Below are 24,516 nucleotides of genomic sequence, written 5' to 3'. Positions count from 1 at the left end.
GTAATTTTGAAGGAAAAAAAGAGAAGATCTGGATAAACCTTCCTACCTAATTATAAGATTTACTTAAATCTACAGTCATTAGGACCATTTGTAATGGTGGAGAAATAGACATAAAGTGAACAGATAGAGAATTCAGAAATGTGGCTAGTTGATTTTTGAGATAGGTACAAAGATAATTCAATGGTTAAGTTCAATTATTGGTCTTTCCAACATTAGTACTGAAACAACTGGACATTCACATGCAAAAAAAACTTTGACCAATTCCTCACACCACATAAAAAAATTAAAATGGATACAGATATAAATGTAAAACCATAAAGCATATAGAAAAAAAATAGGAGAAAATCTCTAGGCAAAAACTTCATACCATAACTCCAAAAAGCATGATTCATTTAAAAAAATAGATGACTTCATCAAATTTTAAAAAATTTGTTCTGCAAAAGACACTAAGATAATGAAGAAGATAAGCTACAAAAAGTATTTTTAAATACATAAGCTTCAAAGAACTTATATCCAGAATGTGTAAAGAACTCTCAAAACTCAACATATTCTCACTCATAGGCGGGTGTTGAACAATGAGAACACATGGACACAGGGAGGGGAGCAGTACACACTGGGGTCAGTTGGGGGGAAATAGGGGAGGGACGGTGGGGGGTGAGGAGCTGGGGAGAGATAGCAAGGGGAGAAATGCCAAATGTAGGTGATGGGGAGGAAGGCAGCAAATCACACTGCCATGTGTGTACCTATGCAAAAATTTTGCACGTTCTTCACATGTACCCCAAAACCTAAAATGCAATAAAATAAATAAATGGGGAAAAAAAAACTCAACAGTAAGAATAAAAACAACAGAATGGGTGCAGCAGCTCATGCCTGTAATTCCAGCACTTTGAGAGGCCAAGGCAGGAGGATCTCTTGAGCCCAAGAGTTTGAGACCAACCTCAGAAACACAGCAAGACTCTGTCTGTACAAAAAATAAAATTAAAAAAAAAAATAAGCCAGGTATGGCAGCACATACCTGTAGTTGGTGTGGTGGCTCACGCCTGTAATCCCAGCACTTTGGGAGGCCAAAACAGGCAGACCACAAGGTCAGGAGTTCAAGATCAGCCTGGCCAACCTGGTGAAACCCCATCTCTACTAAAAATATAAAAATTATCCAGGCATGGTGGCAAGCGCTGTAATCACAGCTACTCTAGAGTTTGAGGCAGGAGAATTGCTTAAACCCCGGGGCAGAGGTTGCAGTGAACAGAGATCACCCCACTGCACTCCAGCCTGGGCGACAGAGCAAGACTCTGTCTCGAAAAAAAAAAAAAAAAAAAGGTTAAACTACTGGATGTAAAAGTAAGGAATCGGAACTCTAAGAAAAGTTCAAGACTCTATGAAAAAACAAAACTTATAGTTATGGAATTTAAAAACGTAGTAAATGAGCTGGGTATAGGGATGCATGCTTGTATTCCCAGCTGCTCAGGAGGCTAAGGCAGGAGGATCCTTTGAGGCCAGGAGTTCAAGATCAGCCTGGGCAACAAAGTGAGACCTGAAAACAAAGTGAGACTTTTTTGTCTCTAAAACAAAAATCAAACAAAAGGAAAATAAATAAATTAAAAAAAAAATAAATGAGTTACAGTGAAGTTTAGAGAGAGCTGAAGATACAGTTAATGAACTGGAAGACCTGACGGGTAACTAATAATGAAGCTCCTAGAAACAAGAGTTGAAAAATATAAAATAAGTTGATTTTGTTGTAGGATTGAGAAAAAAAACAACAACAACAGAAAAAGAAGTTGAAACATGGACTAGAATTAGAAAGTTCAGAATATCTAAACAGAGTTTCAGGTGGAGCGAATAGAGAGATAAGAAAGGACAAAGCCATATTGAAAAAGATGACAGCATTCAGGGAGATGACAATACGATTTTACAAATTAATGAAAGACATCACCATTCAGATTCAGAAGTGCAGTGAAGATAATCAAAGACAAAAGATCTTAAAGCCAATTAGAATAAAAAAATGCCTGCAAATAATCAAACAGAGCAAACTTTGCCACAGTGGCAGTAGAGGTCAGAAGATAGTAGAAAATGTCTTCAGTGTCCTTCTGTAAACCCAGAACTATTTTTTTAATTGAATCAGAGTCTTGCTGTGTTGCCCAGGCTGGAGTGCAGTGGTGTCATGTCAGCTCACTGCAACTCTGCCTCCTAGGTTCAAGCGATTCTCCTGCCCCAGCCTCCCGAGTAGCTGGGATTATAGGCTCATAGTACCACATCCAGCTAATTTTTGTATTTTTGATAGAGACAGGGTTTTACCATGTTGACTGGGCTGGTCTTGAACTCCTCACCTCAGGTGATTCCACCTGACTCGGCCTCCTAAAGTGCTGGGATTACAGGGATGGGCCACCATGCCCGGCCAGTATGCTTTTTTTTAAATTTAAATTTAAATTTAAAATTTTATTTTATTTTTGAGATCGAGTCGCACTCTGTTGCCCAGGATGGAGTGCAGTGGTGCGTTCTCGGCTCACTGCAACCTCCGCCTCTTGGAGTCAAGCGATTCTTTTGCCTCAGCCTCCTGAGTAGCTGGAATTACAGGCCCCTACCATTGTGCCTGGCTAATTTTTGTTTTTTTAGTTGAGACGGGGTTTTGCCATGTTGGCCAGGCTGGTTTCGAACTCCTGACCTCAGTGATCTGCCTGCCTTGGCGTCCTAAAGTGGTGGGGTTACAGACATGAGCCACCGTGCCAGACCTTTTTTTTTTTTTCGTTAATTTTTAAATTTATTTTTAGTTTTATTCTTTTTAGGGATAAGGTCTCATTTTGTCACTCTAGGCTGGAATGAAATGGTGCAGTCCTAGCTCACTGTAGCCTTGAACTTTTGGGCTCAAGTGATCTTCCTGCCTCAGCCTCCCAAGTAGCTTGGACTGTAAGCATCCATCAGCACACATAGCTAATTTTTAAAAATTTTTTTGTGGAGATACGGTCTTGCTATGTTGCTTAGGCTGGTCTCAAACTGACTTCAAGTGATCCTCCTGCATTGGTCTCCCAAAGTGTTAGGATTACAGGCAGGAGCCACTGCTCCCAGCCTTAAGTATGTCTATATAAAAATTAAGAACTTGGTTGGGTGCAGTTGCTTATGCCTGTAATCCCAGCACTTTGGGAAGCAGAGGCAGGTGGATCACCTGAGGTCAGGAGTTCAAGACCAGCATGGCTAACGTGGTGAAACCCACCTCTACTAAAAATACAAAAATTAGCTGGGTGTGGTGGTGTGGGCCTATAATCCCAGCTACTGGGGAGGCCAAGGCAGGAGAAACACTTGAACCCGGGAGGCAGAGGTTGCAGTGAATCGAGATTGTGACACTGCACTCCAGCCTGGGTGACAGAGCAAGACTCCATCTCAAAAAAAAANAAAAAAAAAAAAAAAAGAGAGAGATAGAGAGCGTGAGACAAGAAAATAAATAATCCCAATACACTGTGTTTGTCTGCATGGCAAAAAAACTGTAAAAATATGTGGCAGGAGAACCTAACTCTACCTTGAGCATGGTTTGGCCAGAAAGTGCATCCTAGAGAAAGTGACTGGAAAATTGAGTAGTAGTATTCTAGTTAGAAGAAGCAAGCAAATGAAAATATTAGAACGTGTTCCAAAATGAGGAAACTGAGGCTTGAAAAAGCTGAGCAGTTTGCTCAAGTTTCTGTACATCTGAAACTGTTCTAAAATAAAAAGTTTATTTTAATAAAAAGTGTGAGTCAGAGAAACAAACCAACAGCCTACAGCTAAGAGCCATGGAATTATTCCCAGACCTCAATCCTTACTCAAGGAATAGTTGACATTTGTCCAGCTGGATTTCAGAATTGCTATTTCTGAAATACCAGTAACTTCTTTAGGTCTCCCATTTTCCCTCCTTTTGAATAAGAATGATGGTAGCAGTTATCCTATGTTTGTCTCCCACCGTATGTTAGGTGTGGAGAGCAGGAATAATTTGTTTCCGTAGTTTCACAGGTGGAGAACTGTCGTTGAGGGTCTGTATTTAAGGAGTGACACCTGAGAAGCCTCATTTTCTCCTAGACCTGATTAGATAACAAATCCTGGATTTCAAAGTCACACTTTAATGGGATGAAACTTTGGAGGAGCCGGGATCAAGAATGAATGTATTTTGCATGTGGTAATGATGTGACTCATTAGAGACAAGACTATATAGCCCACCTCCATGATGCCCCCAAGGAGCCCACATTTTGTTATACATGCTTTAGTCCTCTCCACATTGTACTAGTGTTGATATATATGGCCAATACTGTACAGAAAAGGCAGTATGCTACCTCCAAGATAAAAGATATAACTTCTATCTTAGGCACTCATGCTCACTCTGGAGGAAGCCAGTGCTGTTCCATGTGAGCAGCCACTGGAGAGGCTAGCATGGTCAGGAGCGAAAGCCTCCACCAACAGCCACGTTCATGATTTTTTAAGTAGACCCTCCAACCCAGATGAGTCTCAAATGGCTTCATCCCTGGCTGTCATCTTAATTGCAGCACTATCAGAGTTCCTAAGTCATGAGAACCCAAACAATCCACTTCCTGTTTCCTGGATCATTGAAACTGCGAGATAATAAATGTTTGTTGTTTCAGGCTGCTAAGTTTGGGGTCATTTGTTACACAGAAATAGATAATTAAAACACTCACTCTCTATTGCAATCTAAACTCAGCCTGTTGCAAGCATCTCTGAGACTAAGGTGAGCAACTAACTGCAAGGAAGAGAAGGAAGCTGAGTCAATAACTAATTAGCTGGGAACAGGTAAAGAGGGTAGCAAGGTTACACTTGAAGCAAGACTTTCAGGAAATCATGGATAAGGATCAATCTGTCTGAAGAATCATAACACAAACCTTGTTATAAATTAGGAGACAGAGATTCCAAACTGTTTTCCAGAGTTAAAGAGTCAGGTAGAAGGTAGCAGGTAGTTAAATGTAAATAAACGGATAGCTCTCTAGTTCTCAAGCTCTAGGCTAATTTAAGACAGCAATAAATTTTGGAAAATGGGATCTTCATCACTGTCAGGGTGAAAATGGAATTCAGTTCAATCCAACAAATATTTAGTGGTCACCGTTTCTGCTGCAGAGGCAGTGCCTGATGCTCTAAAACAGAAATTGGATCATCGGTGGTATTACTAAAAAGCATTGAATCACACCACCGAACTGCCCTTCACATTGATAATACAGTTAGCACCTGGGCATATATACCTGATTATTATAGTCAGGATTAAAAAGATACAAGTAGGACAAAAATAGGATAGACAACGGGGAAGCCAGAATTCAGAAGACCTCAAAAAATTAGAGACAGAAAGATTTTTCCTGTGAAGATGTAGTGCAAAGAAAAACGTCTCAAGATCCTTGAAATAGTGTTTATGGTTAACTCTTGTGTCTCCAGGAGAGAAAAAATGGTCATTATCAGCATCATCATCATCACCACCAAGACCATGATGATCATCCCCGCAAATGTTAAATATTCATCTATGTTCCAGGCATTGTTCCAGATGGGTTTCATGAATTAATTTATTTAATCCTCACAATAACACTATGAGATAGCTGCAATTATTTTCCTCATTTAAAAATCACTGAAGCATAAAGGCTAAGAAAATTTCTTAAAGTCACAGAGCTGCTAAATGGCAGCACTAGGATTCAAATCCTAACTTCCTAACCTCACAACTGATGCTGTATTCCCTGTCAGTGTGTCAACGTGGACCACTTGTCTGTGTCCCTGACCACCTGCCCAAGAGCATGAGCTTATGTTTTCACCAGAGAAAGCCAAAATTCTAAGAGTAAAATGGGAAGTAAAAGCCATAGATCTGTTTTTTCTGCTCAGCAATTCTGAGTCAGATACGTGTGAAGTCTCGTTTTAAAAATTCCTCTGAGGTCAGCCATGCATGGCCGACTGCCACAGTACACCCCTGTCCCACTGGCATCTAATGTTCACCCCTCCCCATCCTGGGACTCCAGTGAAAAGAAACCTCTTAGAGTGCACCCTTTTCTCAGGCCTTGCTGGGAGACCTGCCATTTGAACTCTGTCCAGAGACCCAGGCTTGCCAAGCTGTTAAGACCAATGGCTTTCAGATCGCAATACTTAAGAATTAAAGCATCTTTACTCTTTAAACTCCATCCCATGCAGGATATTCTGAATAAATAATGTTTTAGTAATACATATAAGAGAACGGATCATACAGCAAAATTTATACCTGCACGTATAAACTGATACTAAGAGAAGCTGAAGTATTATTACTACTAATAATTATAGAAGTAAAATACAGAATAGTTAACCTGGAAATGTAATAACATATTTCTTTTTGGATCTTTTGGATTCTTGTTTAAGTGATGGCAAAAAGAAGTGTTTTTAAATTCTTTTACGTTGCTTATATATTTGTTCTAGTGACCTTAAGGAAACTGAAAATTGTGCTTTTATCATCCTCTCCTCAATGCTCCAGGAATACACTGGAGCACATCTTTACCTCTGTAATGTCATATGTCACCTGCTGGTCTCTTGTGTCAGTCCCCCTCTTAGGTCAGGGGTGGGTAACTATTTTGGGCTTTTTCATGTTTTCATGTTTTCTCTGTCCCAAGTATTCAACTTGGCTGTTGTTACTCAAAAGCAGCCACAGGCAACACGTAAAAGAATCAGCTTGACTGTGTTCCTATAATACTATATTTATAAACATTGAAATTTGTGTTTCATGTAATTTTCACACATTAGGAAATGTTATTCTTTTGTGTTTTTCTGAACCATTTAAAAACGTAAAAGCACTTCTTAGCTCATAGGCCCTACAAAAACAGGAGGTGCGTGGGACTCGTCCCATGGGCCATATTCTGCTGATCTTTGCCTTAGACTCTAAGCTGTTTACGGGCTGGGAAAGGATCTTATTCATTCCGATATCTTCAGGGCCAAATGTAGTGTCTGTGTCAGAGCAGGAGCTCAATATACATGCATTAAATAGCAGAATAAAGTAAGTTATAATTCTCCTTTGTGAAGACCTGGGTGTAGATCACTCAGCTCTTTGCCAATTTATTTTCATCTTTGGGAAAACTCCATGTTCCTAATTACTGTACCCTAACTTCAACCTCATTTTTGGTACACAGCTTATACCACCATTTGTTTCTTGCCATTGTAATTGGCTTCTGTTCATCTTCCTGTGTGTTTGCAGAGAATACTTGCTGCTCTACTTTAACTTAGTGTCATTCAGTTTGGACCTAGTGGCTATATTCCTAAGGCCAGCTGTGCAGATGTTCTCAGGCGATCTTCTTTTCAAAGATGCATGTGTGTGTAATGGGATATTTTAGCCTGGTGGTTCCAGATCTTAGGAGCCCATAATGAGCAGAGGGAGGGGCCATCACTCTCCCTACATGAACCAATGTCCTTAAACTTATGTGGGGCAAGAAGACCAGATACCAACAGGTCAGTTGAAGAAGTGATTGCAGGGAGAGGCAACGGAGCTTGAGAAGGAGAAGTGTAGGAACTGACTAGCTGTACATTGTGACACTTGGGACTCAAGCAATCTGCACTGTGTGTGCTGGAAAAGGAGCACATTCACAGGAATGATGTAGAGCAGTAGCCCCAGGGCACTGGTACCATTCCAGGGGCACCAACATCACATCCTGACAGATTTTCAGCCTCACCACCATTGATGCTTTTGACATGCACACAGACATGGAAATGGAGCACAATTTCAGCTCAGAACAGCTACTCTCCACATTGAGGCCCAACTCTACCGAGCTCTAGCTTGGCTGCCAGAACAACAGGCAATGACCAAAGTTTATCAGCAAACTCATGGGAGACATGTAAGCGTTCCCAAGAATACTCAGATCAGAGTCTCAGTAACACTGAGTGCATATGATCACCAATATGTATGATTGGTGATCACCAAAATGATCACCAATAAGTATATATGATCACCAATGTGTCTGATTGTGAACTGTCAGAATATCAACCATAGCACATACCTGGTATACAGTAGCTACTCCATCAGGATTTGTTGGCAGAGTCATTGAAGTCCATCCATGGGCTGGTGTTTTGTGTGTTTAATTTATATTGTATCCACCACTAAAACCATGCCAGGCATAACAATGGTACTCAATAAGCATTTGGTGAATGAATTAAAGTCAAGTTTGTGCTTTTTCAGTTTATTTTATTGCTTTCTATAAATGTGATTTATTGAAAATACTTTTTAAAGATGTAAGTAAATTAACAAATCGGGGGAAAATACTTTTTCCTATTTCCTGATTTATGTTTGAAAACATGTGATCACTCTTCCTAATGTCATGCCTGTGATCCACTTTCCTTTGAACCTGCAGCTACCATTATCCCCTTGCACAGAAGCTTATAAATTAGACCAGCCTGCTGTGGATAACAGTGCTGATGATGTTTGAATATCCATTTAATAGCAACTAGTGCTGGCGTTTTCTTAATGTGTTTTCTCTTGTAATTCTGACAGCTTTATGAATGCTCCAGTAACTTTCAGCTAAATCATCGCAGTTTCAATTTTCATCTTCAAGCCCTGCAGATAGATCCGTAACCGTATTATGTTAATAAATAACTATTTTGGGTGGATGGTGGAAAATGATCTAAATGAATGTACAAGATAATAATGCAGGTCCTTAAGCCTGAGCCAGCCCTCATTCACTTATTTCCCCTTCAGTGATCAAAGGCATATTAGCCAATTAAAAATAAAATTGGTAAATGGTGCTGACATGATTTCATTCTAGCTGTTTACTCTGGAAAGGAGAACATTTCCGGTGAGTCACTGCTCTCCAGGCAAACTACCACCATTGCAAGCATGGAGGGAGAGTGGCAGGAATATGTGGGCGGCTGTGTTTCTCAGTGACAGAAAGAGAAAAGGGACTCTCTGCAGTTATTGTTTAGGGAACTGACTTCACATTTATGGCCCTGGCTACCCTATGTCTTAATATCTCCCTTTGAAAAAAAAGAAAGAAAGAACTCTGACCCATGTGGGTCCCTTTAAGTATTCTTAAACAACTCTTAGATATGTATTATTTACTAGGCTGTCTTCCATTTATTTCAGGGAGACTTGCTTTAAAACGTACTTATTTTATTCCACAGCATGTCAGTATTTTGGAGCTCTAAGCATTTCAAATGTCCAATGGGATCAATTCAAAATGTTCTATTTTTAAGGATAAAAACAATAATGACAAGAAGAAACAACAAAACATGTTATGAATAACAAAATATCACATGGATAACTTTCATTGGGGATCTCAGATTTTCAGCCTCAGAGCCTATCAGGAAAGCTTTTGATAGGGTTTCAGAAAATACTGTGCTTAGTAAAATGAATTTAATCTATCCATCCTGTAAATTACATAACCTCTTTTATTCCAAATGCAGTTTATTTACAGAGACTTGCTACACCCTCCAGTTGCCTCACACTGAATCCAGTTAAACCCTGCTCTACTAAAGGCCACCAGTCCATCAACAAAGATTTATTGAACATCCAGGGGCACATTCTCATGCTAGCAAAGAATGCATCTTCTCATTGTGCGTTGAATAGTGGCCCCTGAAATGATGCTCCTGTGTCCTAATCCCCCGAACCTGTAAATATGACCTGATTTGGAAAAAGGGTGTTTGCAGATTGAATTAAGCTAAGGAGCTCAGAAATCATCCTGGACTTAACCCAGTGGCAGATGTCCTTAAAAGAAAAAGGCAGAGGAAGAGTTCAGACATTGAGACACACAAGTCAGACAGCCATGTCGACATGGAAGCAGAGATTATGGTTATGCAGCCTTCAGTCAAGGAATGCCTGGAACTACTGGGAACTGAAAGAGACAAGGAAGGATTCTCCCTTGAAGGACTTCAGGGGGAAGAATGTGGTCCAGAAATACCTTGATTTCACACTTCCATCTCCAAAACTGTGAGTAAAGAAATTTCTGTTGCTTTTAAACCACCTATTTGTTACATCAGCTCTAGGGAAAAGCCATCAGGTAGCAAGTCTGAAAGCCATCAGGTACCAAGTCCAACACATCATGCTTGGAGACATGTCTGGGATTTGACTCTCCTGGATTTATTAAAATTTTTGTTTTAAAATCAACTCTCCAACTCCAACCACCATCACCATACCATGCTCTGCCAAAAAGGAAAAAAAAAATCTATTCTTATATTTACTTTAATCATACTAACGCATAATGTTACCAAGAGAATTACTCGTAATTTACTGGTGGTAATTAAATTCATTATTCTTCTTACTCTTGGGTGGTCCTTCTTGTCTTTTTATTTAGAACGAAAAAGATCTGGTTGTCAAAATATTTCCAGTTGCTGTTTGAAAGGGAAGAAGGATGATGAAATAAAAGAGGACAAAAGACTAACTTTCACCTGGTCCTGGCCTTAACCATTTGATTTTCCATGAATATATTTATGAAACTTGGCGATTTCTATATATATTCACGTATGTCTTGTCACCCACACATTTCGCTGTTCCTAAACAGACCTCATAAGGAAAGCAGTGAGATTTCTACTTCTTGGACACTGAGTAATTAAAATCCTCTCCACAAGGATAAGTTATTGCCAAAAATCAAAGCCCAGCAGTTATGTTTATGGGCTGGAATGGAGAAGTTGCCTCATCAATGACCTCTTGACAATTGGCTAACAAGCTGGGATGGCTTCTAGGCCCAACAAGAAACCCAGAACATTGTATAACAGAAAACAACTAAACCACAACTTCTAAACCACTTAATTAGATTTCCAGCTGTTATTCTTGACTTCATTAACAAAACAAAACAAAATATTTGCTGTAAACAAGGCTCTGATCAGCCTACACTCTTTGGACAAGACCATGTACATTCCCCAAGCACGCCCTGTGTTCCTGGCCTCCTCACATTTAGTCTCCCAGTTTCTCTCCCCAGGAAGGCTTCCCCTACTTCCCCTGTGTCTGCCCCTCAGCTCCTTTCCCCACTGAGGCCTCCTTTCAATCCCTTAGCTCTTGTTTTGTGTCTCCCTTCCTTATTTGGCCCTTGTGGTTCTTTTTGGCTCCTCTGATTATCCTCAAACACTGGGATTCCCTGGGGGCTTAAGGCTGGGGAGTAGAGCAGGGGCAGTCTCCTACTCACACCTCATGTTAGGGGCAAGAGAAATAGCTGTGGAGGGAAACAAAGAAAAACAAAGTCACCAAGCTATCCACACAGGGAGCACATGAACCTGGACCCCTTCATCCATACTACAGAGAGGATACTGAATGAAACATTCGGCCATCTCTGCTTTTCTTTGCCAAGAGAGTAGTGTGGGCCAGCCTGGGGTCTCCTGTAAAGCCCTTTTCCATTTGGAGCAAGTGTTGTGTTTTGTTTGCCTTTGTTCCTCTTACATGAGATACACAGTAAGCACTAATAAATGTCTAGGGATACTGAACTAACCTTTCCAGGCCACAGAAATCTGTATATAGAAGCACAAAATGACTTCTTGATATCTCAGCTGCCTTTTTTCCCCCAAAGAGTCCCCACCAAGTTGCCAAATCCTGCAGTTTCCTCAGGACACCCTTGATCTCTCATCTCTTCATTTCTTTTCACACCACCACCATCCTTTTCCTCCTAAGCTGTTATGTTGATGGTTTTCCTGGTCTAGAAGATATGATTCACCTTCCTAAAGCACAATTTGTTGTCACATTCACTCATCTGTCTACTAAAGATAGACTCCAGTGGTTCCTACTTGACCAAGTCAACTCAAAGCCCCCTGTCTGATGGCTAAAGACTTCCACAGACTTGTCTTGGCCAGTCTTTACAAACTTTTTACTCACTATTCCCCTTTAGAAACCCCAGGGTTTAGGCAAACAGAACACTTCACATCTGGAACATGCCAGAAAGCGTCCCATCTCCCTGCGTCTGCGCCAGCTGACTCACTGCACAGTTCTCACCTCCCCTGTCTGGCCACAGGGCCCACCTGTCCTTCAAAGGCAACCACAGTGCTCTCTCTACCTTCAGACCTCCCCAGATGCTGCAGGCAAGGAAGATTTTCTGAGCCTTTAGCCTCTACATGGCCTCTAATTTTCTTATATGAGGGTTGCCTGATCCTATTTAAGAGCGATTCTCTGAGGCCTGCCCAAGCCCAGGCACTGTGTAAGCTATGGCTTATCTCCTTCACATCACCGGACCTTGTTCCCAGCACCTCCACTCCAAGTCCCCAGGCAACGTATGTTCTAAGTGAATACTCACCGAATGAAAGAATATATTAAAGTGTAAGTCATACATCTGTCCCTGCACAAAACAGCTTTGATGATTGGAGAAGGAATAGACTCTATACCAAAAAATGTTAATGACTAGTCCTAAAGGCTAGCACCATCACCCGTGCCTTCCCCCTGCCCTCTCCCTGCCCTGGCAGAAAGGAACATTTGGGGGTCCAGAGGACCTTCCCAGTCATGGCTCCAGGCCTTGCGGGCTTCCCTGCACCACAACAGGGTACTGAATATCACACCCCAAAAGTCACAATGCCCTGCAACCACTGCCAGCCTTCCATCCTCATCCTGGTTGTAGCAGAGGACAGAGCAAGGCAAGGGCGTCAGGGAGGAAGACAGGATCTGCTAACAAAGCAGGTCAAATGAGTGACCTAACAGCACATGTGGTGAGCCCCAGGGGGTGGCAAACACCAGGAATGTTTGCTACTTGGCTGCCACTTGGCCAGTTCCTGTGTCTCCATGGAGGTCTGCCATTTGGGGCTAGGCTCTGGCCCCAAGCTTTGTGTCTGACCTCCGTCACCATGGGGCATCTGTGAGTCCAGACTCACAGAACTCTCTCTCACCAGTGGGGAGGGCCACACTGCCTCAAGTGGAGGGCTGTGCCCAGGAAGCCTGGTTGGGACAGCCAGAATAAAGAGGGTGATTAGGTGGGGCTGTTTCAATCCCTAAACAAAGGCATCAGGGAGGGGACCCACATCCTGTGTGGGCAGTGATGGTGGAAAGAGCAAAGTGGCAACAGAGCAGTCTGGGGGAGCTGGACCAAACACAGGGAAAGAGCTTGAACAAGACATGGAGGGAGGAAGCTCTGCCATGTGATTCAGGCCCAGGAGGTATCGGAGGCTGTGAGGGTAAGCACAGTATCTGACGACCAAGGGAATAAGATCATCTCCTCACTCACACCCCAGCCATTCCTGGATGAGGAAACACCAGCTGGTCACATGAATCAAAGCCCCCTAGTTTCTCACAACTGGAACCAAATTTCCACTGAAAGGGGATTTCAGACTGGCTAGGAAACAGACCTATGGAAAGTCCCCATCACTAGCTCTGCTGCCAGAGAAAAGCTGCTGGATGAGGGGCACAGATGGAGAAGACTTGGAGGAAGATAAAATGTGTAACATTCGTATATGGCCAGACTAGGGAAGCTCACCGTGGGAGGGTAAGAAAGTTTTCGGGCAGTGGGGATAGCTGGACACAGCCAGGACATAAGGAGTCCACATGTACTCAGAGGACACAGCGATTCCTCACACAAAGGTGAGAAAATAGAGGCCTTTATGGTGGCAGAGTAAGATGTGGGCAGTGGGCCTAAGTGTTGGAAGATTCATCCTAAATTGGATGTCTGAGGAATTTGCTCCACACACCAAATTTCAGACCTGCTCAGGGCATTTCGTTAAATACAGACTCCCAGGCTCCTGCCACAGATATCTTGATTTAGTAGATCTGGGGTTGGGTCTAGGAACTATAAACACCTAGAAGCTTTTGATACGGAAGAGTCTGGACATATAAGACTGGGTCACAAGGCCATCACAGAAAATACAGTAGTAGTGGCATTCCTAATCATAGTAACTACTATCACCGTCTACTGAATGCAGACTGCGTGCCAAGCACGGTTGTCAACAGTTAGTGCTACTCATTTGATCCACGCATTCACTGTATCATCCCCATTTAACAGAGGAAAAAACAGAGGCACAGAGGGAGTAAGGCCCTCGCCCAAGGAGCTAGCAGCATCAGATGTGACCCTAGCAAATCTGTCTCCAAAGCCCATGCTTTGAGCCCCTTTCTGTTCTGTGAGTTATTCTACTCCCTGGGCTGGAGGCCTCTGGCATATGACGAAGCCAGGCTTATGCCCACCCCTTGCAGTGCTTTTCACAGTGCTCTCCACATCAGCACACTTCATCCTCAGTGTGGCAGGGGAGATGAGGAAGCCCAGGCTCTGGGGAAGTCAGTGGTTGGTCCAGTCACACAGGGGAAGGTGGCAGAGCCGTACAGCGTCCTCCCCTCTGCTCTACCTTCTTTGTCTATTAGCTGAGAAAAATTAATGCTTCTGCCAGAGAATATGCTATTTTTTCTTTCTGATGTTAAACAGGTCCCTTATCTCCTTAGGCCAACTGATTGTGCAGACCTGACAGCAAACAGTCCCAGAATTAAGCAATCAGAATCAAGAGATTAAACCAAATCTTACTTACCTGGGTCAGATACTTCTCCAGCTTCTCAGCTACAATTCTTATGGTTCCCTCCTCTAGGGCATCTTGAGGATTTCTTCCCATTCAAATATGTTCTGCCGAAATCCTTGGTTTTCCTTTGGGTTCCTTCCCCTTCTCTCTAAGCTGGATATTCTCATCTGCTGGCCTCACCTCCACATAACCATAAGGAATTTTAAATGGGGAGGTGATTCCCTTGCGAATTCAAAATGATCCTCCATTTATCTTCAGAGTAGCTGTGGAATGAAAGGAGCAACAGGAGGCTTGAGACCAAAAGTCCAGTGTTGTTGTGATCCTGAAAAGTGAAAAAGTCAATCTCAATGCATTGGGCAAAATGGGAATGCCAGCATAAGGGTTGAGTGAAACGATGAGTTATATACATTCTCTAAAAGTATTAAAGTGCCATGTAAACACAAGCTATCATTTCCTATAGCCCAGCCATCCTCTACAGGGCCAGGTCAGTTTCTCAAAAAACAAAATGATCCTGCTTCCAGGTGGGATATATATGCTGTCTAACCACTTTGCACCTGCCAAGAGAAGGTCACTGGAGTACAAGTTAAAGGATCTCACCAGGTGCTCAGGCTGAGGGTCAGAAACCAGCTCAAGAGGAATAGACTAGGAGGAGACTTTCAAGCACGTTTCTCACAGTTAACCTGTCCTTGAATAGTTAGGGGAGGCTGGGAGGAGTATCATTCTGACCACAAATATGGTAAACTAGAATACAGGTATATTGCTAGGAGAATCTCAACCTTATCTTCTCCAACACAGAGACAGAATGAATTGCCCATTTCATTCCAGTGGCATGTAGGATGCAAAGCCAGAGCACGAATTATGACAGTGCTTGGAGCTCTAGCCCACTAAACATCAGCACTGGCGGCAATTGGAAAACACCTGTGCCCAGTAAGGATGGTGTTTTTGAATGTTTATTAGGCTGGTCTAGGGCTGTTGTTTGCCTCCGAAGAGCAAATTCGTCCCATGAAGTTCACTGCAATTGCACCTATGAGTTCAGAGTATAAATATTAATGAAGTAAAATGATACACCTTCCACTAAAACTTTATCTGTAGATTTTATTTTCTGCTTACAGGAACATTGATGTTGGTGCTTAGGTCTTTGCTGCATTTAAAGTGCCTCTTTAAAAATCTCATTTGGAGAGAATATTCTATTAATGTTTTGTAGTGTTTGGCTTTGCTCCTTTGTGTCTTGGTTATTTCCCTCCCCACTTCAGCGGAAAAACAGGAGAAGGGGAAAAGGCAGGCAGAATTCTATCTATTAGAAGACAATGTACACATAAACAGCCAACAGACAAGGAAATGGACAAAGCCTACAAGATACATTCTTGTTATGCAAAGGTGAATCTTGAATTTTTATACTCTCCATACTCCCCCACTACTAAAAAACAGTTCTTTAATTATGTTTTGTATTTATAAACTTGTCTTGTTCCAGAATGGATTTTAGGTAGCTTCAAAGAGTTATTTTGATTAGTTTATTTTGGTAGTGGATGAAATAATCTTTCAAAGTTCTCAAATCTTTGGCCAAATGACTCAAGCTCCTTGGGAGCTGGGTAGGCTGTGAAGTCTCCTCTCAAACTAGTTTTGGTAACCCAGGTCAGGCTCGTTCAAGAGCTCCTAAAAATAAGATTTGTAATTTGGCTGGAGTTATCCCAGGGCTCAGGTACTGAGGGAATGTGTTCTCTTTCCAGGTCCACCAGGGGGCGTAGTTTTAAGGGCAAGAATTTCCCAGCACCATGCCCACCTCCCATCCCTCTCCATCCGGGAGATTTAACGGTTTATGTTTGAATTTGCAAGCACGGGAAGAAACTAAAAGTCAATCACTCCAGCGGAAGTTCTAAGGAACTCCTTTCATTGGCCAGGGGTCTTGGAGAAGGTGGGGGTTCCTTCCAGGTTAAAAGCCCCCTTCTTCCACACCCCTGCGGACTCCATGTTTGAGTCCCCTTTCACAAACACTCTCGTGGAAGCTGTTTTTCTCTCTCCTGGATTTCCCCTCTGGAGTCCCCTTCCACACTCTCATGGAAGCCTGTCTTCCCCTCCTAAACGCCATCTCTCTATATTCCCTTCCACTCAGTGTGGAAGCTGCTTTCCTCTCCTGGATTCCATCTTTCTGGATTCTCTCACTCAGCGTGAGAGTTAGCTGTTTCTCTCTCCTTCTGCTGTTTCTCTCCCTAAATAAATGACTTTCTACAAACACTTTTGAGTACAGCATTTACTGCACCGTGCTCCCCTCTCTCATTCTTGGGAGGGCAGGAGACCAAGAACCTGGAGAAAGGTTCTTTCAGGGGAGCTGAGGGCACCCTGAACCCCTAACCCCAAAATTACATTTTGGCGAGCCAGCCAGGAGTGGGGTACACCAGGAGAGGGGTACACCAAAGGGGGTACAGCCAGAAGAGGGGTAGACCCAGGGAAGAAGACTTCAAAACCGTCAGTAAAACCAGCCTCATTCTGTCCCGTCTCTTTAAGAACACCTGAAGCAGCCGCAGTCAGGCGGGGCTTCGGGAACCCGAGCAGCAGCTGCAGCCCAGCCCGTCTTAAGTGGCGCGGGCCAGCCACAATGAAAAGCGCAGTGTTTTACCTCCAAGCTCTCTCTTTGCTTTCCCTCTCCTTCTCTATCCTTCAGATATTATCTCTGGGACCAAAACCAGCAGGAGCCGGGTGGGTGGAAAGGGTGAGCACCCAACTGTTCCACTCCTTGGAAAAGCCCAGCCCCGGGGGCGCAACCCAGCGCCTGCGCAGAGGTCGGCCAGAGAAAAGCAGCGGGGCGGGGCGAGGTACAGCCGGAGCCTGCGAGGGATGGGGAGCTCGGCAGCCTGGCGCACAGTTCTGGAAGGTCTCTCCCGCGTTCTCCAGTCCCAGGCAGCAGGGTAAAAAGCCTTCCCAGGACGTTCACCTGCCAGACGCGGGTCCTTGTGTGGGCAGCAGCTTGGGGAGTGGCCGAACCACAGGTTCTGGCGGGGTCAACATGGCTGCCGAAAGCCGCGGGGGCTGGGGAACTCACCGCAGGCCCAGCAGCAGCTGCGAATGCAGCTTTTAAACAGACCCGGCAAGCAGCTTTTTAACTCGCTGAAGCAGCTGAGGGAAAGCAGGCGGCTGATGGCTTTCAGCCCGACCTGGCTTTGGGCAGGCCACACGGCTTCAGGGTGCAGCATTCTCATTCAAAATGCGGCGTAAGAAAGCTTTCTCTCTTCCCTTGAGGCAAGTGGCCTGTTTGCACAGTCTGCTAAGGTGTAGGGCCTGCAACTGCAAAGTGGCCGGTTCAAGTTCTCAGTGGAGCCAGTCTTAAATTGGTAAAACATTTTGGGGGAAATTCAGAAGCTGAAGGCTTTGAGACTTTGTATTTGGTTTATAATTTGTCTTGCTTAGGATTGTCTCTCTCTACGGGGCAGCTTTTCCATCTAGAATATCATAGTTAAACCGGTTCCAGGACCCGAATAGTGGCAGGTCTCACAAACTTACAAGCATTCTCCTACAATGGAAGATGGGTTAGGGGAGGGGAGGCCCGGGTGCTGAGGGTATTGTTCGGGCCTCAGCCATGCCGGACCTGACTTCTTTGAACTGTGTGCTCTAATCGGCCCTCCTTAGAAGGTTACCCTTCTGGGGAGTTCTTCTGTAGGCGCTTTCTTGCCTTCCACCACGTAAACCACGGCTTTGCTCCTCATTCACCTTCCGCCATGATTGTGAGGCCTCCCCAGCCATGTAGAACAGTGAGTCAATTGAACCTCTTTTCTTTATAAAGTACCCAGTTTCAGGTATATCTTTATTAGCAGCATGAGAACAGACTAATACACATGAATTTGTCAGTTCTTTTCACCAGAGCTCTTTGGAGGGTTGGGTAGTCTCTCACTAAGCACATTCCTGCAAGCCCACAAAGACAAGAGCTTCAGTGGAAGCTGTGCCCTCCCTGAAAGCTATTCGCAAAAAGCCAGGGCAGAGGGGGCAAGAGCTCTGCTTTAGGAGGCAGAGCATTCTCATTGTGCTCCTGGAGCAGAGAAAAGCCTTGCTCCATCCCCAGCCCTCAAAAGAGTCCATAGGAGCCCCAAGTACACAACCGAGATCTGATGCTTCTAGCTAGCCATACTACACTGTTCTACAGAGAGAAGAAAATGCCCTGGCAGACAGGTTCACACCAGGGCACACTTTGAAGTCAAAGTAGCAGAATTTCTTCCCTAAGTTCCAATCCTAATAGTTGCAGTGAGTATCAGAGTCAATTTGTTTATGCTGCACACTTTCTACTAAGAAGCAGACTGAAAGTGCAAAGGTAATTCAGTAATAGGCTGGGAGGCAGACATGGCTGGGAGCAGTTTCTGCTACTCAGCATGACCATCTCCACAAGCAGCCCAGTCCCCTGGCTAGTCAGAATGTAACGGGTCCTAAAAACCATATAAACACAAAGTTAATAAAATTATTGAGAGTGAAGTTCTCGTTGCCACCTCTGTTGCCTTCCTGGACCTTACAGACATGCTGCTATGTTCTTTCCTATTGCAAAGTCTGTCTGGTGGTGGAGTAGGGAGGTGGAGGCCAGTCACAAAGGAGCTCACTCTCCAGTGTCCTTCTCCCACACACTAGCATACAGCGTCCATGAGGAGAGGTACTTGTCTGTGTTGTTCAGAACTAGACCTTGAGTAATAGAGTTTCTGGCACCTAGTAAGTGAGCACTAATACCTGCTGAATAAATGAGTGACTGGAATCTACTATCAAGAGTAATCTAAAAAAAAGAAAAAAACTACTCCAGTGTACCTTCTGTGGAGATACTTATGATTTGGGAAGGAAAATTCCAAGGACCAGATGATAGAAATCAAGTGAGGCCTGAGTTTCTAGGAGCTGAAATGAAGAGACAGCTCAGTGGGGCCATCAGCCGAGGGTGGCAGTGAGCAAGTAAAGGGAAAGCCACATGGGGTCACCCGGAGAACCTTTATGCATCTACAATCCCAGAATCTAGGCTGTAGAAGGGGATGTCAAGGTCACCTCCTCCATACTGCCTCTCTATAGCAGTACTCTGTTTCTGTAGAGTTCCTTACAGCAGAACAGGATGTACCAAAGCCCTGGAAACAGTGTTAAGCCTGCAAATACACAGTAAATGACTGCCTCCCTTACCTCTCCCCATGCCCGACCAAATCCTTTCATTTAGAAGTAATATCAGAAGGATGTTGTTGATAGGCTATTTGATTTTTCAATTCAGCAAATACTTACTGAGTCCAAGTATTCGAAGGATACAAACATGGTAAAAACCTAAGTTCTAGCCTCCAGGACGAAGACAGTACTTGTTTTTGTAAAGCTCATCACAGCTTATAAAGTACTTTATTCTATCATACTGGCCACATTAGAAGTTGCTAGCAAAACTGCTTTGGGGTATAGTCTGTTGAACAAACTTCTTTAAGGTGGGATTGGGGGTAGGGAGAGAGTGGCTTCCTCCTGGGGTTCCAAAACTTAATCATCCATCACACCTCAAAGTTCCCAGCTAAAGGGCAGCAATCATTAGTCATACTCTCTCCCCAAGTTCCTCCTCTTTGCCTTAATCCTTTGGATCAATAATATAATTACTGCTCTAGTCTGAAGGTCTTAAAATTTCTATTTTTCTTGTTGATTGTCAGTCAATTTTTAAAGTTTATTTTTAACTTAATGATTTTTGTAGAGAGATTTTCTGGTTCACTGGAGATTTTTGGTTTTATGGATTTAAAGAAACAAAATAATATCATTTTACTTGATTTTCTTTTGTGGCTTACAAACCTTAACTTGACAGTATTTGCCAAAGGTGAGCTTCTTTGAGTATATCTGTTCCAATGACTTGTTTTCTTTGAAGTTACAAGAGATAGCTACAAAGAATAGAATTCTGTTCTGTGAAATAATAAGTTTGGAGTTCTAGAAAATGAAGGCAGGTCCAGGAGTGAGTGTGCATATGGTCATGAGGAGGATTAAGGCATAGCAGGAAAACAGTCTGGTTTGACTCCCAGCTCTGTGACCTTGGGTAGGTCATATACCTCTGCTGAATGTATTTCTCATTTGCTCAGTAAAAAAAATGATGCCAGCCTGTATTAGCGTATTTTCACTTTGCTGATAAAGACATACCAAGACTGGACAATTCACAAAAGGAACAGGTTTAATTGGATTTGCAGTTCCATGTAGCTGAGGAAGCCTCACAATCATGGTGGAAGGCAGGGAAGAGCAGGTCATGTCTTACATGGATGGCAGCAGGCAAAGAGAGAACTTGTGCAGGGGAACTCCTCTTTTTAAAACCATCAGTCTCAAGAGACTTATTACAAAGCATAGGCTTTGAGTCTGTTTTATTCTCATGTTCTACTCTATTTCCACCTTCTCCCAGCCTCTCTCCAACTCCATTCCCCTATAACGACCGCCTCTATCCTCAGCCGCAGCCTAGCATCTGTCATAACTCTGTAGTCAGTGGGCTGTGCAGTCCTGTCTGGTTTCTCCATGTATTATTGAATTGAGGAGAAGGGATACTTACTGTGTCTTCTTCAGACCCCTGCCTGGGTTCCCTCAAACTCTAGATGTTCAGCCTCCTGTCCAGCCTCCCAAACTCTTCATCTTGCCTCCTGCAGACATCCCTTGTCTTGTAATCACTCTTGATCACCCCACAGGCATAGCCACATCAATTGGCTTTCAGCTCCTAGTCTCTCAAAAATGCCTCTCCTATTGTTCATCTCTGCCCCACTTTAGGGAGGACATTTTCTCAGGCCCATAATCGAGGTCAGAGCTGCCACATAGGCGCTTTGTGCCTATTTCAAAACGTGCTCCCTCTGGGAAGGCAGAGTCTTGGCAAGAGGAACAAAGGCTGGACGTCAAGTCATACCTTTCCCCAGTATAGGCATCTAACCTACATCACCACACACGGAAGCCTTCCCCAAGACATAGACTTTGAACTTTAGATGAGGAAAAGACAGTAGAAAATGGAGTCCTCGAGAAGTTGAGTTATTTTTCCCAAAGTAATATGTCAGTTGAGGGTTTGACTCAGAACTAAAACCTATGTCTCATTAATCCCAGTCTAGGGCTTGAGTATTTGCAGACACAGGTGATCATCCTTCTCTCCTTACATTGCTAGGCATCATTAGCATGCTAAACTCAAATTTAAATTAACTGAGGTTGGCTGGGTGCGGTGGCTCACGCCTGTAATCCCAGAACTTTGGGAGGCCCCAGTGGGTGGATCACTTCAGCTCAGGAGTTCAAGACCAGCCTGGGCAACAGGGTGAAATCCCATCTCTACTAAAAATACAAAAAGAAGCTGGGTGTGGTTGTGTACACCTGTAGTCCCAGCTACTCGGGAGGCTGAGGCACAAGAAATGCTTGAACCTGGGAGCAGGAGGTTGTAGTGAGCCAAGATTGTGCCACTGCACTTTAGCCTAGGCAACAGGGCCAGACCTTGTCTCAAAAAATAAAATTAAATTAATTAATTAACTGAGGTCTCTGCCACTGTCAGATTCAAGTATACTTAGCAGAAAAAGTTGAGGGGTGGAATTTCCAAGATTCCCATATATAGATTACATCCACCACATCTCTGGGAGAGCCCACCTCATTCTCACAGAATAATTCCGAGCAGGGGAGTTTTTGTTTTGTTTTATTTTTGCATTGGAGGAACAGAGAGGAAAATGAAGAAAGAAAGGGGGAAATGGAAGAATAGAGAGGACTGAATTTTTATTTCCTTTTTGAGTTAATTTTGTTGTAAATATAAAACACTCTCCCATTTATTGTAACCCAATTAAGTATCGATTTGCTGTTAGGAAAACAAATATCTAAACTGATATCTCTTTATGTTCTTTTCCTAAGTCAAAACATCTGTCTTTGTTTTGAGGTTTGAGATTTTTTTCCTTGTTTTTCTTTCTCCTTTCTTTTTTTATAGTCCTCAAGACAGCCACCCCAATGCCACAGTGTCATTAACCCAGCTGCAGCTCTGATTCTGCGGGCTCTTTACTGCGGCTCCCACAGCTGTTGCCAGCTCATCGTCCTACCCTGCAGAGAGGTCAGCGGAAGCCATAACTCATGGGCTGTGGCATCTAAAGAGATACGAGGGAGCCATCACCCCGGCTTTCGGAATGGGCAAGAAATCTAAATGCTGAGAACGCTGCTGTGGCCAGGAATCAGAAAGGAGGATGCCTCTTGTTGTCCATGTTGCTTGAGGAATCTCCCTTCCAATGGCCCAAGAAAAAGAGGTAGGCTGAGGTATCTTGACAGCTGGAAAACTGGGGTTTCCTTAATACAAATCACAGGCACACCTGCTGGGTACCCAGTACCATGCTGATTGCTCTACCCCCATTATCGCTCATTGTTTTCCTTACTGTCTTAGGATGATGCTAAAAGAGAGAAAGTGATTTGCCTCAGGCCACATCGCCAACAAAAGATAGCTTCATCTAAGGTGAACTTGTTATAGGTGAATTAAGGCTGAAAAGGAACCAGAAAGCAGGGCGGGTCATTAGGAAATGAAAGTAAAGAGGAAAAGAGGGAAAATTATGCAACTCACCATTAGGGTGGCATTAAGTGCTGAGACATCAGTCCTTTAATAACTCGAACTTGACTTCCATTTTGTTCCCTGTGCTCAGTTGAGATTCATATGTCCCATGGCTCTTACTGAAATCAAACTCTGGTGTGGCATCAGGTCAACTGAAGTAAAACAGCTGCCTCTATGCACATGGCTTGCTCCTTAGAACCAAAATTGTTCACATCTACTATGTCCAGTGTTGCACTAGCATCTCAACTCCTTTCTCCTTCCCACTCCTCAGGGAAGAGATCATTTCTCCTTTGAGAACTGTTGGCTTTTAGCACGAGGCTTTGTTCCAAATAGATTTGGATCTGTCTGGCCACCCAAGACAGAAAGGTGAACTCCTTATTTTTAGCTCCTCTAGTCCATCCACTCACTTTGCAATAATATTGTCCTCTGGGTCTGTGCTAAGGGACCACTTAAGAAAATGCTGCTTCAGCAAAGAATTTAAGATGAGAATTTAAGATGGATCCTTATTATAATTAACTTGACCTGATAGCCCATATAATGGTGGTAAGCTTTCAATAGAGTCCTAATTCTTTCTGTAAAAGGAAAACAAGAAGCAGTTAGAAAAGAAAATAGTCTTGTTTATCTCCTAGATTCCAACAAAGACACTACATAAGTCAAGTATCAGGACAGGATTACCAACCAATTCGCTGATTCTCAGGAGTACTTATTGACTCTCTGGCATGCACAAAGTTTTCTAATAAAAACATCAGGAGATTACAGTCGTGATGAACTGAAATCCTTAAGGGAAGTTTGAAGAAAAATATCTTGTTCTTACTAGGCTTTTCTGGGGGTGTTAATTTTGCTGAGTAAGCTTTTTACTCTTGCTGGAGAGAGATTGGAAAGGATACAGTGAGCAAAAATACTTCCCCATGTAGAAATTTGAATGTCTTGCTGTGTGATTTATGATAGACCTTCCAATGACTGCCTCACACCACTTTGAGAATATCTACGTTTTCATCAATGTGATGAAGGTTTGTGTTTTTCTCATGGGAATAATGCATTGGAATGTTATGTCGGCAGAGGCTGTTAAAAAAGGGCTCAGCCACATGAGTACTGCACACAATAAAATAGATCTGGTTCCTGACTTCAGGGAACTTATGATTAGGTAGAATTGGTTGGGCAATTAAAAAGTAGCATTGGTGCAGGAAAGAACTTTGTCAGGACCGAAGTTAGGTCTTTTGCAGTCAAAGCAGTTCAGAGGAGGGCTGTAGAGCAAGAATTGACATTGCTGAATTTATGCCATAAGTGCCACCTCAGCACTGCATTTTATTGCCCCATCTGGCAAAATTAGAGGCATGGGGTGGAGGGGGAAGACTAGAGGAATAGGGTAAAGATGTCTGTTTTGCATTGTATTTGATATGACCTGAAAAAATGATGGTTGTAAAAGCAATAGAGGATAACTCACCGTAACCTTGGAACAGGGAGGACTTTTAAGCATTATACCAAAGCTAGAAATAATAAAGGAAAAGATTGATTCATTTGGCAATTATATCACACATGAACACACACACAAACATTCTTAAAACAAGGTAAACAAACAAAAAGACAAACTGGAAAAATAATATTGGCAACATATGTCACAGATCGTCATCTTTTAAAATTGCTTTAAGATTGCCTTGATTTTG

At 43.1% G+C, this 24,516-nt stretch overlaps 1 long non-coding RNA gene across 1 annotated transcript; it reads left to right on the top strand.

Moving 5' to 3' along the window:
• The first annotated feature begins 9,365 nt into the window (after positions 1–9,365).
• LOC108315014 lies at positions 9,366–23,625 on the top strand. The gene is made up of 3 exons (XR_001829775.2): positions 9,366–9,877; positions 22,247–22,556; positions 23,482–23,625. It is a non-coding gene; the product is annotated as an uncharacterized LOC108315014 (long non-coding RNA).
• The last annotated feature ends 891 nt before the right edge of the window (positions 23,626–24,516 follow it).

Source organism: Cebus imitator, unplaced genomic scaffold (assembly GCF_001604975.1).
Source record: "Cebus imitator isolate Cc_AM_T3 unplaced genomic scaffold, Cebus_imitator-1.0 Scaffold9, whole genome shotgun sequence".
In the NCBI taxonomy this organism is placed as follows: Eukaryota; Metazoa; Chordata; class Mammalia; order Primates; family Cebidae; genus Cebus; species Cebus imitator.
Note: the sequence above shows the minus strand (reverse complement) of the source record. Positions and strands in the feature narration are given on the sequence as shown.